Here is a 15,219-nt window from a genome sequence, read left to right as displayed (position 1 = left end):
TGCCTTATTAATGAATGCAAAATTCATGTAAGTTATGTAGTTTTTCTGCAATAAACTAAAATTACTCAATAATTAAGTTGTTTAAGTTAGGCCACATTCACACCAGAGTTGTCAACTGAGTTCTCAACAATGAGACAATTTCTAGATATCCTTGTTTTAAACAAAAAGTTTAGTTTCCTAACCAGTATGAGACACTCTGAAAGAGTTGTGAAAAAATCTTCTACCTCTACAAGTCCACGCAGACTATACACTCTCTTTTAGGCTAATTCTTTGACAACTAGTACTCTACTCTGTTGCTCTACAAAAGAACATCAACTTTATGTAGAAAACTGTTCATGTACCAATTTTTTTTGTTGACAACTTTGGTGTAAATGCAGCAGCTTCAGCATTTATCCTTATCCATTAAATTATATTGTTGTACTTGAGTATACTCTTCACTTTTAATAAGCCTATGTCGCACCTGGCTATTCCATTATCTGCGAGCAAAATAGTAACAACTATCAACAGTATATAGCTGGCTTTTAGAATTCCACTAGCTTCAAAAGTTGAACATGTCAACAATTCATTCGGGCCACTGAGACAAGTGCGCAGGTAATGAATAATTGAGTATCACATTAACTGTTTTGTTAGAAGCTATACAAGCATCGTTTGTCAGGTGTGACACATGGGCTTAACTTTATAAGGCTTGCTAAAATGATTCTAATCTGAAACAAGCCTGCCGTCCGCCTGCCAGGAAGTAGATATTGGCGACCTGCGTTGCTTAAACTTGGAATGTGATAAGGATAATCGAAACTACAATCTACTTTGCGTTTATCGTTGCCATGGTACTGACTTGGCCAGTTTTATCGACGGATTGGAGGTTCGTTACTGTCAAAATAATGATAACAATAAAGTCCAAGTGGTTATCGGTGATATGAATTGTGATATTCTCAACGAACAAACAAATACTCTTAGCAGCAGGTATCTTGACGTTCTTTATGAAGCGGGCTTTATCTGTTGTATAGATAAGCCAACTAGGGAAACTTCTATGTCTTCTTCATGCATAGATCACATATTTGTAAAACATCCAGATTCTAATTCTTTATCACCAGCAGTGTTAAAAATTGATATTATCGACCATTATGCAGTTGGAATTACTATAAAACATGAAAATACTATACAAAATGTTCATGCTCAAAGCCTCTCACGCAATAAAATTAATCACGCAAAATTTTCCAGACTAATAGCTGAGCAGTCGTGGAATGAAATTACATCATGTCAGGATCCCAATTTTTGTGCTGATAAATTCAATGAGATTATAACAGGATTGCAGCTGAGCTGCTCTTCTTGCGGAGTTAGTAGCAACAACAACAATAATAATAATAATAATAGAAATAGTAATAATAATTATAATAATAGTAATAGGAATAATTACAATAATAATAATAGATTGAAAAAACTGAAACCGTGGATTACAAACGGGCTTATTAAATCAATTTCTAAAAGAAATAAACTCAGTAGATTAATAAAACGTCAGCCTTTCAATCGCAATCTTATTAATCAATACAACGAATATCGCAGGTTGTTGAGTAAGCTGTTGAAACAAACTAAGAAAGAATACTTCAAGCGAAGAATAATAGAATCTACCAACAACCCTAAAATGTTTTGGAGGACTATTAACGAGATAGCTGGGTCGAGTACCAGGAACGCATCATTCCCTCTACATCATTTTATTAGGTCTAACAATAATAATAATAGTAATAATAACAATAATAATACTTAAAATAATAATGATAATCATAACAGTAATACCAGATCAACTCTTGATGTAGCAAATGAGTTTAATATGTTTTTCTCAAATGTTGGAGCGAGACTGGCCGCTGAGATAAGAGAGAATGGTGAGGTGGTGGGGGCTCCGACGCAACCTGTCTGCGACTCGCGATTCATTTTGAGGGGGGTATCTGAGCAGGAGGTGAGGCGGTGTGTGCTCGAGCTTCGAGGGCGCTCTGCTCCTGGCTGTGACAATATTCCTGCCCATTTGATTAAAACCTATATTGATTTTATTATTGTTCCATTGTGCCATATCATCAATCGTAGCTTTGCAACTGGTATTTTCCCCTATGCTTTCAAACTGGCAAAAGTTATCCCTTTGTATAAATCGGGGCAGAAGGGAGACGTGAACAATTATCGGCCAATATCTTCATTAAGTGTACTCTAAAATAATAGAAAAATGCTTCAAAAAACAGCTCACTCAATATTTGAAAACTAATAATTTACTTACTGACTGTTAGTTTGGCTTCAGAGATAACTGCAACTCCGCTAATTGTTTCTATCAATTAAGTGATTACTTGAGGGTAGGAATAAATAAAAATAAATATATTCTTTTGTTATTCGTTGATTTGGCGAAAGCCTTTGATTCAATTGATCGTAGAATTTTATTAGAAAAATTAAAATCAATGGGTATCTTGGGAATTTCCTACAGTTGGATCGAGAATTATTTGACGGGTCGCAGGCAGGTGGTGAACATCCCTGATCTTTACCGCTCTTCCAATACAACTAGCTCTATTGATAACGCAATCAGTGACAATAACAAGTCCAGTGACACTGGGGGAGTGAATAGTGATATTCGTGATATTGAGTATGGAGTGGTACAGGGAAGTACCTTGGGCCCGATTTTATTTCTTTTATATATCAACGATATCACCAAATGTAACATTACAGGAAATATGCTCCTATTCGCTGATGATACAGCTGTATATTTTGAAGCTGACAGCTGGGAAGACGTTTACCGGGCGGCCTCCCATGACATCATTAAACTTAAAAAATGGTTCAATACTAATATTTTGAGCATGAACACAAATAAAACAAAAATTCTTCCAATTTTTCTCCACAAAACCAGAGCCCCTCCGGCAAATCTCTGTCTAAAATTACATACGTGCGGCGAAGCGTGGAATGTGAATTGTAATTGTCGAATCATTGAGTCAGTAAACGAAATAATAGATAATAGTCTGACATGGTCTCCTCATATATTCTACCTCAAGAAAAAACTCCGTAAACTTATGTATGTATTCTCAAAACTACAGGGAATTCTCAATATTAATGAAATGAGAACAGTTTATCACGCGTATGTGCAATCAATTTTGTCTTACGGAATTATTGCCTGGGGAGGTGCATTTGATACTTTGATTAAAGAACTTGCAATAAGTCAAAAAGCCATAATTAAGGCCGGGTTGGGCCTGGCTAGAACAGACTCTTCTAATCGTCTTTTACTCCTTTTCAATGTTCTCACTATAAAAAACTTTTTATTAAATCCGCACTTTCCTTTGCTTTCAAAAATAAAATTCATTTCAATAATTGCACTTCTCATCCTTACCCTACAAGAAGCTCTCTACTACATCAGTCAGGGCTTGAACGTAATTCTCGGGTTGCATGTGACAGGAATGTAACATATTTAATACATTTATTAATTCGTAATGCGCCTCCTAGCATCAGTCGACCTGGCAACTGCTCCATTCAAGTTTATAAGAGAACAATCCAATCGTGGTTAGCCACTTTAAACGATGACGATTGCTCCAGTCTCCTCAGATCGTTGTACTTATGATAGTGCTCATCCTTGCATTCATAGCACTGTACTATGTGCGTATTGGTGTGTGTTGTGTGAGTGTGCTGTGTTTGTGTGTGTGCTTGTGCCCCTCCTGTGTGTATGTGATGGTATGAGTGCCCTGTTTATTATTGTTTCATTATTGTTACTAGAAACTGTGAACGATGGTATTTCAGTTTCAGGTTCTTGAACCTGGTGTGTAATTGTCCCACATATCTTGCAGGAGATTAGTTTTATTGTATTTATTTTTTCTTTTTGAAAGATTAACTGTCATGATGGCCTCAAGACGTCACAATAATTAATTGGATATCACTTTTATCATATTATAATATGTAGTATTCTTAAGTTTTGTTTTTTTCCAAGCTTTTTCGAGTTTTGTAAATTACTGTAATACTTTCTTTAACATTATAAAATTTGAATTGTATATAAAGTACTTGAAGCAGAATTATAAGTGAACTGCAACTCACTGCCAACACACAAGGTTTCTTATGTTGGCAGTGCCAAATATTACATTGATAATATTGTTGTACTCAAGTTAAAATCAATGTCTATTTGTATTGTATACTCTTGTGATTAATATTGTACAAATATGTATTTGTAATTTTGGCAATAAATTAAATTAAATTCAATTCAAAAAAAATTTTTCTCTGTAAACAATCACATAATTTCAATATGTCTTTTAAACTGTAATTCTTCTTTTAATAATTACTTTCTATTATAAGATGTTTTATTTTGTTTATAGTCGGCTATAAATTCAGAACTCCTTTCTTTCATTTCAATATTTAATTTATAATTCAACTCACGACTCACGAACAAACCTTTTAGGTTCATGTGAGCGTGGTTTCTATTATTTTATTTTTTAAGTTGTTATTTTAAGTTTGTGTACATGTGTTTTTTACATCTGTATGCTACATTGTATTTTTTTCGGAAACAATAAAAATTCAATTCAACAAATAATAGCTATAATACTTTGAAATCATTAAAAAATATTATTTTCCACAGAATAGGCAATGTCATTATTGTTAGTCACTTTAGGTACGCCTGTATTTCTAATTTTAATTTTTGTAAAATCTCAAATTGATTTTTTCTTCATTCATATGCAATATATACCGGTAATCTTCTATTCCATCTTACATTACATTAATTCCAAAAAAGTTGGCATAATATTATTATATTAAATTGATGGTTAGCTGTCACAGGAGAATAGAAGGCTATTATATCTATGAACTCAGTACGGTAACCAATAAGAAATAATAATTTGTCTATTGATGAAAAAATATTTTATAAAATAGGAATATCCAATGTAAGTTAACCTTCCGGCAGTCGCGCTGTTGTAAAAAGTACAACAGTGTCAGTTTTTTGCTGCACAAAGCTATTGAATGGAGTGGTGTCAGTGAATGAGTCACCTATGTATTCCAAAACTTCCTCCCCATCACTCCACTGAGTTGCAGTATCAACCGAGCAATGGTTCAGTCTTTAGGTGCCCTTTAGTCGCGACAGTTCATAAGTATAGTGCATACGATAAACAGTGCATAGGGAGAAAGACTGCCAAGGAACCAATAACACAGCAGAATTGTTGGCTTTGCTTGGTGTACCTTATTGGGCTACGAAAAGGTAATCATGCAAATATTCATAGGCGTAATATAATTCAATCTATTTCACCAAAACACAGAACAAAACAGTACAAAGATGTGACAATCAGAAAAAAAATTATTATTCTAAATATCTATATCTATCTGAAAAATACGGCTGGAGGTGATGAACTACTGGCATAAGTGTAACACTTGTTCGCCAGTAGCAGTAGAGACTTAACTGTTTCTAAATCTTGACTAATAATTAAAAATGGAATCTTTTTATTTAAACAATGGTAAGTATATTTAAAATGAATGCTATCAATTGTGAATTTATTCTGACAATAATGAATAGTTTTAAAAGCAGAAAAAAATTTGAACTAATAAATATTAAGATGGGAGTAATAGTTGTGAAGTATCCAGTTTTTAATATTTATTGGAACAAACTATTTAGATGGAAATATTGATTATACAATTAATTAATATGATTTGACAGTAAACAGAGTACATATCACATAAAAAATAGAATGTTGTAAAAATTACAACATGCGACTGCTGGTGTGATTAGCTCGAGTAGGGCGCGACTTCCAGAAGGTTAATGGTACTATTACTTGATTTCTATATTAAGGCATTTATCTCAATTATTATGAAAATTTATTATTCAAATCATCATAAAACTATTTATCTTGACAAATAAAATATCATTGATCATTTTAAACAAGTCACCAGAATCTTAGATTCAAATATTGATTACCATAGGCTACAATATTAGGTACGATATTTGCAATTAGAAATTTAGATCTCTCAACATTTATGGGAAGTTGAAGTGCAGTGATGGTTTTTCTTCTTGAGGTATACCATTGGACATTTAATTAATAAATATATTATCTATCAACAAGCATTTCAGACAAAACATAAAGTTTTTTGTTGGACTTGAATAGAGTTTCTAATTAGAGCTTTCAAAATTATTATACCGTATTCAGTCTATTTCTCATTCTTCTACTACTAGGTTGGTACGTTATTAGGGCCAGATCATATTTTATTTATCACAAGAACAATATGATGCGTTTCTTCTAGGCGCCAATCAAAGAGCTCACTGCCCTGTCAACTTTAAAAACGCTTAATTTGGTCTTTTGATAAGAATGACCGGTAACGTTGAACTTGTTCAAACAGTCAAGCCATCTACTCGTATGCTACTAATTTATGAGTTTACGGTACTAATGACATTGCACACTTACTAACAAGATTACCAGGTAGCCGAAGTTCAATGAAGTAGAATAAAATCCTTGCTTATATTCATTGTTGACCGCCAACACAAATCTCATTACCGGGAGTCTATTAATTCGATGGATTCATCAAGTAGCCTGGACACATTTATGATGTTGGTTATTCTACTGAGATTCAAAGCTGAAACAAGTAAATATCCCTCTTCTATATTAATTTTCAATATCATCAAAGTTGTTATATCATTTAGTTTTCTTCAGTTCATGGTTGACATACAGTATTTTTGAATTTACCGGTTGATAGTTTGAATTTGCCGGTTAAGCCAACTTGATAATAGTGTTTGATATATTTTGAAATAAAGAGGAATAAAGAGCTAATCTACTAATAAATGTTTATTTCTAATCTAGATAGACACATCAATTACAGTACTTTCAAACAATTTTTCATTATAAAATATGAATATCTTTGATTTAGAGTAACAAAACAAATTAACTGCAAAATCCACGACAAATCTGATAAGCTAACCCAAGTAACAATGACGACAATGTTATAGAATAGAGAGCAATCTTATGGCTACATTTAATTGAACTCAGGTACTTTCAATAAATAATACAAATAGTTTTTGGTTTTTTGGTCTTACTTACATTATTTCTAATTTGTTTCTATTTTTATGTTCTTTCAACTAACCTCAAAATTTAGGTTAGATGGATGACAGTCAGCTGTTGGGCTAGACTTGACAAGGCTAGTGAGCGCGAACTATTCAAATACTCAATATGTCCATACTCAGGTAGGCTACAACAAATCGGGACCTGATTAGGAAACTAAGATACTGTAATCTTAAATATTGAATAGACTACCTACCCACTGAAAAATGTTATTGATAAAACATGTAAAAACAATAATTAGGATTATTAGAATCTGCTGTATTTTCAGCTCAAAGAAAGAACGGTAGAGTTATGTAACAATTCAAACACCCCGCTCTCATAGGATATTAATTATTAGAATAGCGGAGTCATCACTCAGGCCACCAAATTGGACTTTTGAACTGGTGAGCTGAGAGAGTGATGACCGCGTAGAGGCGAAACTAGAGGGAGAACGTTCCGAGACGCGCTAGAGGAAGGTTGTGCTTGAGATAGTGAGATGTAGTTTTTAGTAATGTGATTGAGGAGTGATTATGTTTAGAGAGAGAGAGTATAGATGTTTGTTATGGGATTTTTTTTCAATAGAGTGAGATTGTTTTGGTGAATTTGCGTATTTATTTAATAATATTATCCTATAAAAGTAGCAGGGCCCAGGACCCAAAAAACCTGGTGGTGGCAGCTCTACTGGAGAGCACTGTCATGCTCGCCACGCACGCCACAAGTGGTGACTTGGCGGTGGGATCCGAACTCTGAGAACTTTATTAACTACCAAATAATGATCAGTATAAATTTATTTCTACATGAATTCGGACAAAAGGTGAAATTTCTTCAATTCATAGTTCAATATATCAAATCCGTGCAGTAATATTTTCTAAATAACGTTGACGTCTCAAAAATGATGCAGCTAAAAAATTATTAAATTCAATTTTAAAGACTGTTGAACAGTGAGTTCGAAAATTATTCGGATGAAATATGAAACCGAGCGCGATTGTTGAACTCTGGAAAGCGGAAGTGTCCTGAGTCAGCAGAACGCGGGCAGCGAACCAGCGAAACGTTGAGGTGGGGATTGGCAGAGGTGTGACGTGGGCTTCCTCCAACTTTTGGGTGTTGGCGAATACGTCACCAGGTTCATCGCTCTTCAGGCTACACGACTCCATAGAGACTGTCGCTGTCATTCTACCAGCTGTTCGGCGGATGACAACTGTAATAACATGGATCTACTACTGGGGCAACGTTTGCGGCATTCTACAATGGAGATGAAGACATCAATTAAATTTGGTGAGCAATTTATACAGCTCTTTCTATATTGAAAATATTATTGTTATTATTTATATATTTATCGAATATTTATGTGGCGTTTATGTTGGAGATAGACTTCCCGATGAATTCATTTTATGATAGGTCTACATTCGTTTATTTAGAGCTCATATCAAATTATTAATGTTCATTTATGCTGAATCGATCAGGTCAGATATCAATATTGTTTATTATAAAATAATTTAAGATGAAAAGATTTCAGGAAATTATCTAGGTCACACAAAGCTGATAGATTAAATTTATTGTTTTATGAGAGTTATTTATTTATGCAAATGAAAGGTTAATTATAAAAATTAAAATGGCTGAGAGAGTTAATTTTGAAGGGCAGGAAGTAGAAGTTCAAGCTGCTTTTGAAGCGCTATCAGCTAGATTAAATCAACTTAGTATCACACTAAACGAAACTGTTAACAGAGACCTAAATAGAACGATACAAATTTAGTAGATGTAGAACTTGTTACACCCCCTGAGCAAAATGTCAAACCAAATTTCGATCTAGTTAGCAGTATTCCAACATTCGATGGAGAGCAGTCAGATCAAATCCATTCTTTTCTTGACACTGTTGATGGAATCTCTCACTTGTGTGGCTGGTCAGAATTTCAAAAGACACAAATTATCAGATTAAAACTTACCGGAAGTGCATTATTGTTTTTCAAGTCAGATGATAGGTGTAGGAATGCAAAATCTGCAGCTGAAATTAGAGCAGCTTTGGTTGAGCGTTTTGGTGATAGCCTACCGAGTCGCTATTACTATGAGCAATTGGCATCAATCCAACAAAATAAAGGAGAGTCAATTGAAAAATATGCAGACCGAGTCATGAACATTAGTAGGAAGACGATTAGAGTAACAGCAAGTGATGAAGCTAATAAAATACTAAGGGAAGAAGCTGATAGGAGAGCCATGGAGTCATTCCTAAGAGGATTACTTGGCGAAATAGGGAAACAAACTCGAATCAAATTCCCAACATCCTTTAAAGAAGCAGTAACAACAGCCATAGCGATTTCCAACCTAGATAGAAAACCCTTCCAAAATGAACAGGAGCCATCTAGAAAAGTATTTAGCACAATAACTCAAAAAAATTGTTATAACTGTGGGAAGATTGGACACATCGCTAGACATTGTAGGAAGAGAGTTGTACACACTGACACTCAACAAGTGGGCATTAGAGTTTGTAACTTTTGTAAGAAAAAGGGTCATCTAGAAACTGAATGTAGAATGAAACAATATTCCGCAGATAAAATTTGTAACAATTGCAACAAGCGAGGACATCTTGCACACAATTGTTGGGGAAGTGGGAAAAAGATAAATGACAACCGAAAAGATCAAGAGAAGTTGTTAAACGACAACGGGGAGCTCAAGACCGCCGTTGGGAACCCCAAACATTAGTAAATTCAGATCAGCTTTGTAATAGGTCTGGACAGGCGAGACGAAGTAAGCCCAAAATTGTAACTACATTATGCCGAAGAACTAGTTGTGGATGGTAGTATTGGAGGAGTGGAAGGAAAGATTGTAGTTGATACGGGAGCACAAGTATCCCTTATCACAAGACAAATCGTAACTGGCACAATCACTCCAAGCAACATCCTAATTAGAGGCATCGCTGGAGCCCTTATGCGAGTGCATGGGACAGTGAGGCAAGTTATAAAACTGAATGGGATGGAGGTAAAATGCGACTTAATAGTAGTTGACTTACCAGACACCTATATTGCAATACTGGGATATGATGTTCTCAAAATTAAAAAGTCAGTCATAGACCTTGATCGTAGTATATTATTTATGGAGGGAAGGCAAGTTGCGCGACTTTATGAAAGAAACAGTTCCAATGAAGATTACAAAAAGAGTGGCTATATGAAGGTTGAAGAAGAAAATACTCAATCAAAAACTATAAGTATGAAAAGTGAAGGAAGTACTCAAACAGATTTTACAAATTCAAAGATAGAAGAAAATTATATCCAATCAAAACCGATAACTTCAAAATTACCCTCAGAATCGACAGTTCATGTTAATGCGTATTGTAGAACCAATCTCACAATACCTGCTAGGTCGGAGAGAATAGTACAAATCAAATTGGAAAAAACAATAAAGAATTGAAAAATGAATTAGAAAACAAAGTAATAATAACAGAGCCTGTAACAGTCAAAGTTCATGGAATTTTAATAGCTCGAAGTCTTTCTAAAGTAATGAATGGTATGTGTTGGACTAAAGTAACAAATGTAACCAATGAAGATTTAACATTATATAAGAACACATTAATTTGTAATGTTGAAGAGTCTCAATCAAGCAATGATGAACACGATGCTAACTATAAAGAAGTGAAGCTAACTAGAAACAGAACAGAGGAGTTTGCAGCTAAATTAGAAGGAAAGTTGAGTCATTTGGATAATGAAGAGAGAATTAAGATGAGAAATATACTTTGCAAATATATTGACATTTTTAGTCTTGAAGGAATTGAGAATTTAGGCTGCACATCAACAGTAGAACACAAAATTAATACTGGTGATCACCCCCCTATTAATAAAAGACCGTACAGGGTACCACATTCACAGAGAGATGTTTTGAAGAAACTTATTCAGGAACAGCTAGACAAAGGAATCATTGTGACCAGTTCATCACCTTGGTCAGCACCAGTTGTTATTGTTCCGAAAAAACCAGGTCCTGATGGTGTTATTACATACAGAATGTGTATTGATTTTAGAGAAATTAACAAAATTACAGTTCCAGAAGTATGGCCTTTACCTGATATCCACGAGACATTAGATTCATTAGGAGGTAGCAAATATTTCACAGCACTTGATATGAATTCTGGATTCTTCCAAATCAAAATGCACCCTGAGAGTCAAGAAAAAACTGCTTTCAGTACTCCTGATGGACATTATGAATATACAAGAATGCCAATGGGACTTATCAATTCACCAGCAGTGTTTCAAAGACTTGTAGATTCTACCTTGTTAGGATTGAAAGGAAAAGCATGCTTACCGTACATGGATGATATTTTAATATTTAGCCCTACAATAGATCAGCACACTGAAGATATTGCCGAAGTATTGGATAGATTTAGAGAAGTCAATTTGAGTGTTCAATTGAAAAAATGTCAAATTGCTAAGCCAGAAATAAGTTTTCTAGGTCACATAGTCAACAGGGATGGAATCAAGCCATGTCCTAAGAAAATTGAAGCAATCAAAGAGTTTCCTCGACCTAAAAATGAAAAAGAGATCCGTGGTTTTGTAGGTTTATGCAGTTATTACAGAAGACATGTTCCAAAATTCGCCGAAATCGCCAAACCGCTTACAAAATTAACTAAAAAGAATCAACATTTTGACTGGAATGAAGAATGTGAAACCGCTTTTCAAAAGTTGAAAGAAAAACTAATCACAGAACCGCTACTTATTTATCCAGATTTCTCAAAAGCATTTATTCTTAGCACAGATGCCAGTAATTTCGCAATTGGATCAATTTTAGCTCAGGAAATCAATGGAGTTGAACATGTTATTGCATATGCATCTAGACAACTCAATTCAGCTGAACAAAATTACAGTGTAACAGAGCGAGAGCTATTAGCAGTTGTGTGGGCTGTTAAATATTTTAGATGTTACCTCTATGGTCGATCATTCACTTTATATACTGATCATAGTGCTATCAAGTGGCTTTTATCACTGAAAGATCCATCAAGTAGACTAACCAGATGGGCTTTGAAGTTAGCTGAGTACGATTATAAAGTAATTCACAAGCCTGGTGTTAAACACTCAAATGCAGACTGCTTAAGCAGAGTTATATACAAGAATACAGTTGAGAATCTTCCATTGTTAGACTTGGAAATCATAAGAGAGAAGCAGAGAGTAGACGAAGAGTGTCAGCGCCTTCGAGAGTATCCTAGTTTCAAATTGAGTCCAGAAGGGATCATTCACTTCAAGAAACATGATAAGAAGTTGATTGTTATACCAAGAAGCCTTCGAGAGAAAGTTATTAGTCTCCACCATGATCTTCCTTATGCCGGTCATGGGGGCATTAAGAAAACAATTGTAAGAATTCAAGAAAAGTTTTATTGGCCTAAAATGAAGAATGATGTAACTAATTTTATAAGAGCGTGTGAAGAATGTAGTAAAAGAACAGATTACGGAAAATCGAAAGCACCCTTAGGAGAATTTAAAGAAGTGACCGAGTTTGGATACAGACTGTCATGTGATATTCTAGGTCCACTTCCGTTATCAAAGTCAAGAAACAGATACATCCTAACAGTAATTGATCATTTTACTAGATATGGGGATTTTATCGCCCTACCGGATCAAACTGCTGAGACTATTGCACAAGCACTAATACAGAGAGTGATAACAAGAATCGGCGTACCAATGGAATTAATTACTGATCAAGGAACTAATTTCACGTCTGATCTGATGAAATCGATGTGCAAACTTCTAGGAATAAGAAAATTACAAACAACAGCTTATCACCCAATGAGTAATGGTAGAACGGAAAGAGTTCACAGAACTATACCAAAAATGTTGAGTCATTATGTCAACAAAAATCAAGATGACTGGGATGAGTTGCTTCCCATGGTGAATATGGCATACAATTCGCAAGAGCACGAATCAATTGGATACACACCTTATGAGATGGTATTCGGAAAGAAAATGAGAACACCGCTTGAAGCTGATCTCACATTAACTGAAGATACAGAGATTTATTCGAATTATATAGAAGATCTTAGAAGTAGACTACAAACTATAAAAGAAATGTCAGTTGAGTGCCAAGAGAAGGCAAGGAAAACGCAGAAGAAGCAGTACGACAAAAAGTCTAAAACAAGTGAATATCGTGTAGGACAAAAAGTTTATCTTTATGTACCACAAATTAAAAGAAAGAGAGTGAAGAAATTGTCAAAGCTATGGAGAGGACCGTATCGAATTGTAGAAATTAAATCGAAACTGAATGTAGTATTGAGAGTAAGAGGAAAGAACGTAGTTGTACATGTAAACAGAATAAAACCAGCGTTGTACTATGAGCAAGCTGCAAATGAAGTTAGAGAAGGAAACGAGCCAGAAGAAGAAGAGGAGGAAGATGAAGAACAAATAGAAGTCAATGAGGAAAACGAAGAAGAGCAAGATGAAGACGACGACGATAACAATGACGAAGTAAGAGAAGAGGAAGCATATGATGAAAATGAATCAGATAACGATGCAAACTCGAAACACAAGAGAAAAAGGAAAAAACCAAGAAGATATAACGATTATGTAGTGTATTGATTATGTCCATGATTATTGAGATATAAATATATATTGTATATTGAATGTAAAAGAATGACCCCATATGATAGATTATTCATTTATTTATTCAATTATAATATTCAGTAGGAAGTTTATATAAGTCGAAGTTTATTTTTATTATGGATATTTATTTTGTATTACTTCAAGATGATAACTTTAAATGTTGGTGAGAAAGAATTAAAGCAAGTTTACTTGAGACAGGAACAAAAATAAAGAACTAAAACAAGGTGTGAATGATTAGTATGTTGAGTAAGTATGGAGTGTGAAAGTGATGGCCAGTGAATGTTGATGATTGTGGAAGAATGATTTGTGTGATTGAAACTAATAATAAAAAACTAAACATGCCCATGGGAAAACCAATGAAACTTTGATTCACTAATTTTGTGAATGAAAACGAAATGCATAATATTCTATTATTGAAGAATTTTCATGTCTTGCTTTAATTCACACCAAAGGAACTATGAAAACTTGTAGTATATTTATACCTTATGCTATTATTATATATTAAAATTAATTTAGGAGATGAAAATAGTTTTGAAAGTAAGATATTATAAGTATGAAGAAGCCTACTTTATTCAATAAAGTCATCAGCATTGACTTAGGAAAATCTAATATATTGAAACATGAGAATAATTTATGTTTAGTGTAATAGAAAATTGACAATTTATTGCTGTATTTAATAATATGTATAATAAGTATAAGCTTGATACTGGTCGTAGTTTTGTGTTGTCTCGCAGGAGTGCCTTTTGCGAACGGACAGAGAGGCCAGAGCAACAGAGCCACAGGCACACCACCATCCGAGTTGAAGGAGGCGGTCACCTCGAGAAGATAATGCAGGAGACAACATTCGGCAACGACACTGCCTAAGAGTCAACTCAACAGTTTCAAAATCGCTGGGTGTTCAAAAGTGACCAATGTGTGGTGGGGACTATAATGATTAGAAATTTAAAACTTTATGTGGGAGAACTTTATGGTAGCCTAATGTGTTAAGATGGACTCTGCTTTGCTCTGTGCCAATAATTTATTGTTTGTAAAATTAGACTAGATTCATCATTCAAATGTATAAGTATGATACTCTCTCTCCTTGAATTTTATTATATAAATTTTTAAAATGTAATGAATATGGAAATGTATCAACTATATTTAACGATATTGTCAAGATTTAAATTTTATTTGATTTCAACTTAGTTTAAAGATGTGCCAGTAATTGTATATGCCACATCTTTTTCATGCGGAGGGGTGATGTAACAATTCAAACACCCCGCTCTCATAGGATATTAATTATTAGAATAGCGGAGTCATCACTCAGGCCACCAAATTGGACTTTTGAACTGGTGAGCTGAGAGAGTGATGACCGCGTAGAGGCGAAACTAGAGGGAGAACGTTCCGAGACGCGCTAGAGGAAGGTTGTGCTTGAGATAGTGAGATGTAGTTTTTAGTAATGTGATTGAGGAGTGGATATGTTTAGAGAGAGAGAGTATAGATGTTTGTTATGGGATTTTTTCAATAGAGTGAGATTGTTTTGGTGAATTTGCGTATTTATTTAATAATATTATCCTATAAAAGTAGCAGGGCCCAGGACCCAAAAAACCTGGTGGTGGCAGCTCTACTGGAGAGCACTGTCATGCTCG

General features: G+C 34.4%; 1 long non-coding RNA gene across 1 annotated transcript; it reads left to right on the top strand.

Moving 5' to 3' along the window:
- The first annotated feature begins 7,773 nt into the window (after positions 1-7,773).
- Positions 7,774-15,118, top strand: LOC120355677. Its single transcript, XR_005573738.1, has 2 exons — positions 7,774-8,294; positions 14,326-15,118. It is a non-coding gene; the product is annotated as an uncharacterized LOC120355677 (long non-coding RNA).
- The last annotated feature ends 101 nt before the right edge of the window (positions 15,119-15,219 follow it).

This window comes from Nilaparvata lugens, unplaced genomic scaffold (assembly GCF_014356525.2).
Source record: "Nilaparvata lugens isolate BPH unplaced genomic scaffold, ASM1435652v1 scaffold4205, whole genome shotgun sequence".
Classification (NCBI taxonomy): domain Eukaryota; kingdom Metazoa; phylum Arthropoda; class Insecta; order Hemiptera; family Delphacidae; genus Nilaparvata; species Nilaparvata lugens.
The sequence above is the reverse complement of the archived record's forward strand: the minus strand, read 5'-3'. Positions and strand labels throughout refer to the sequence as shown.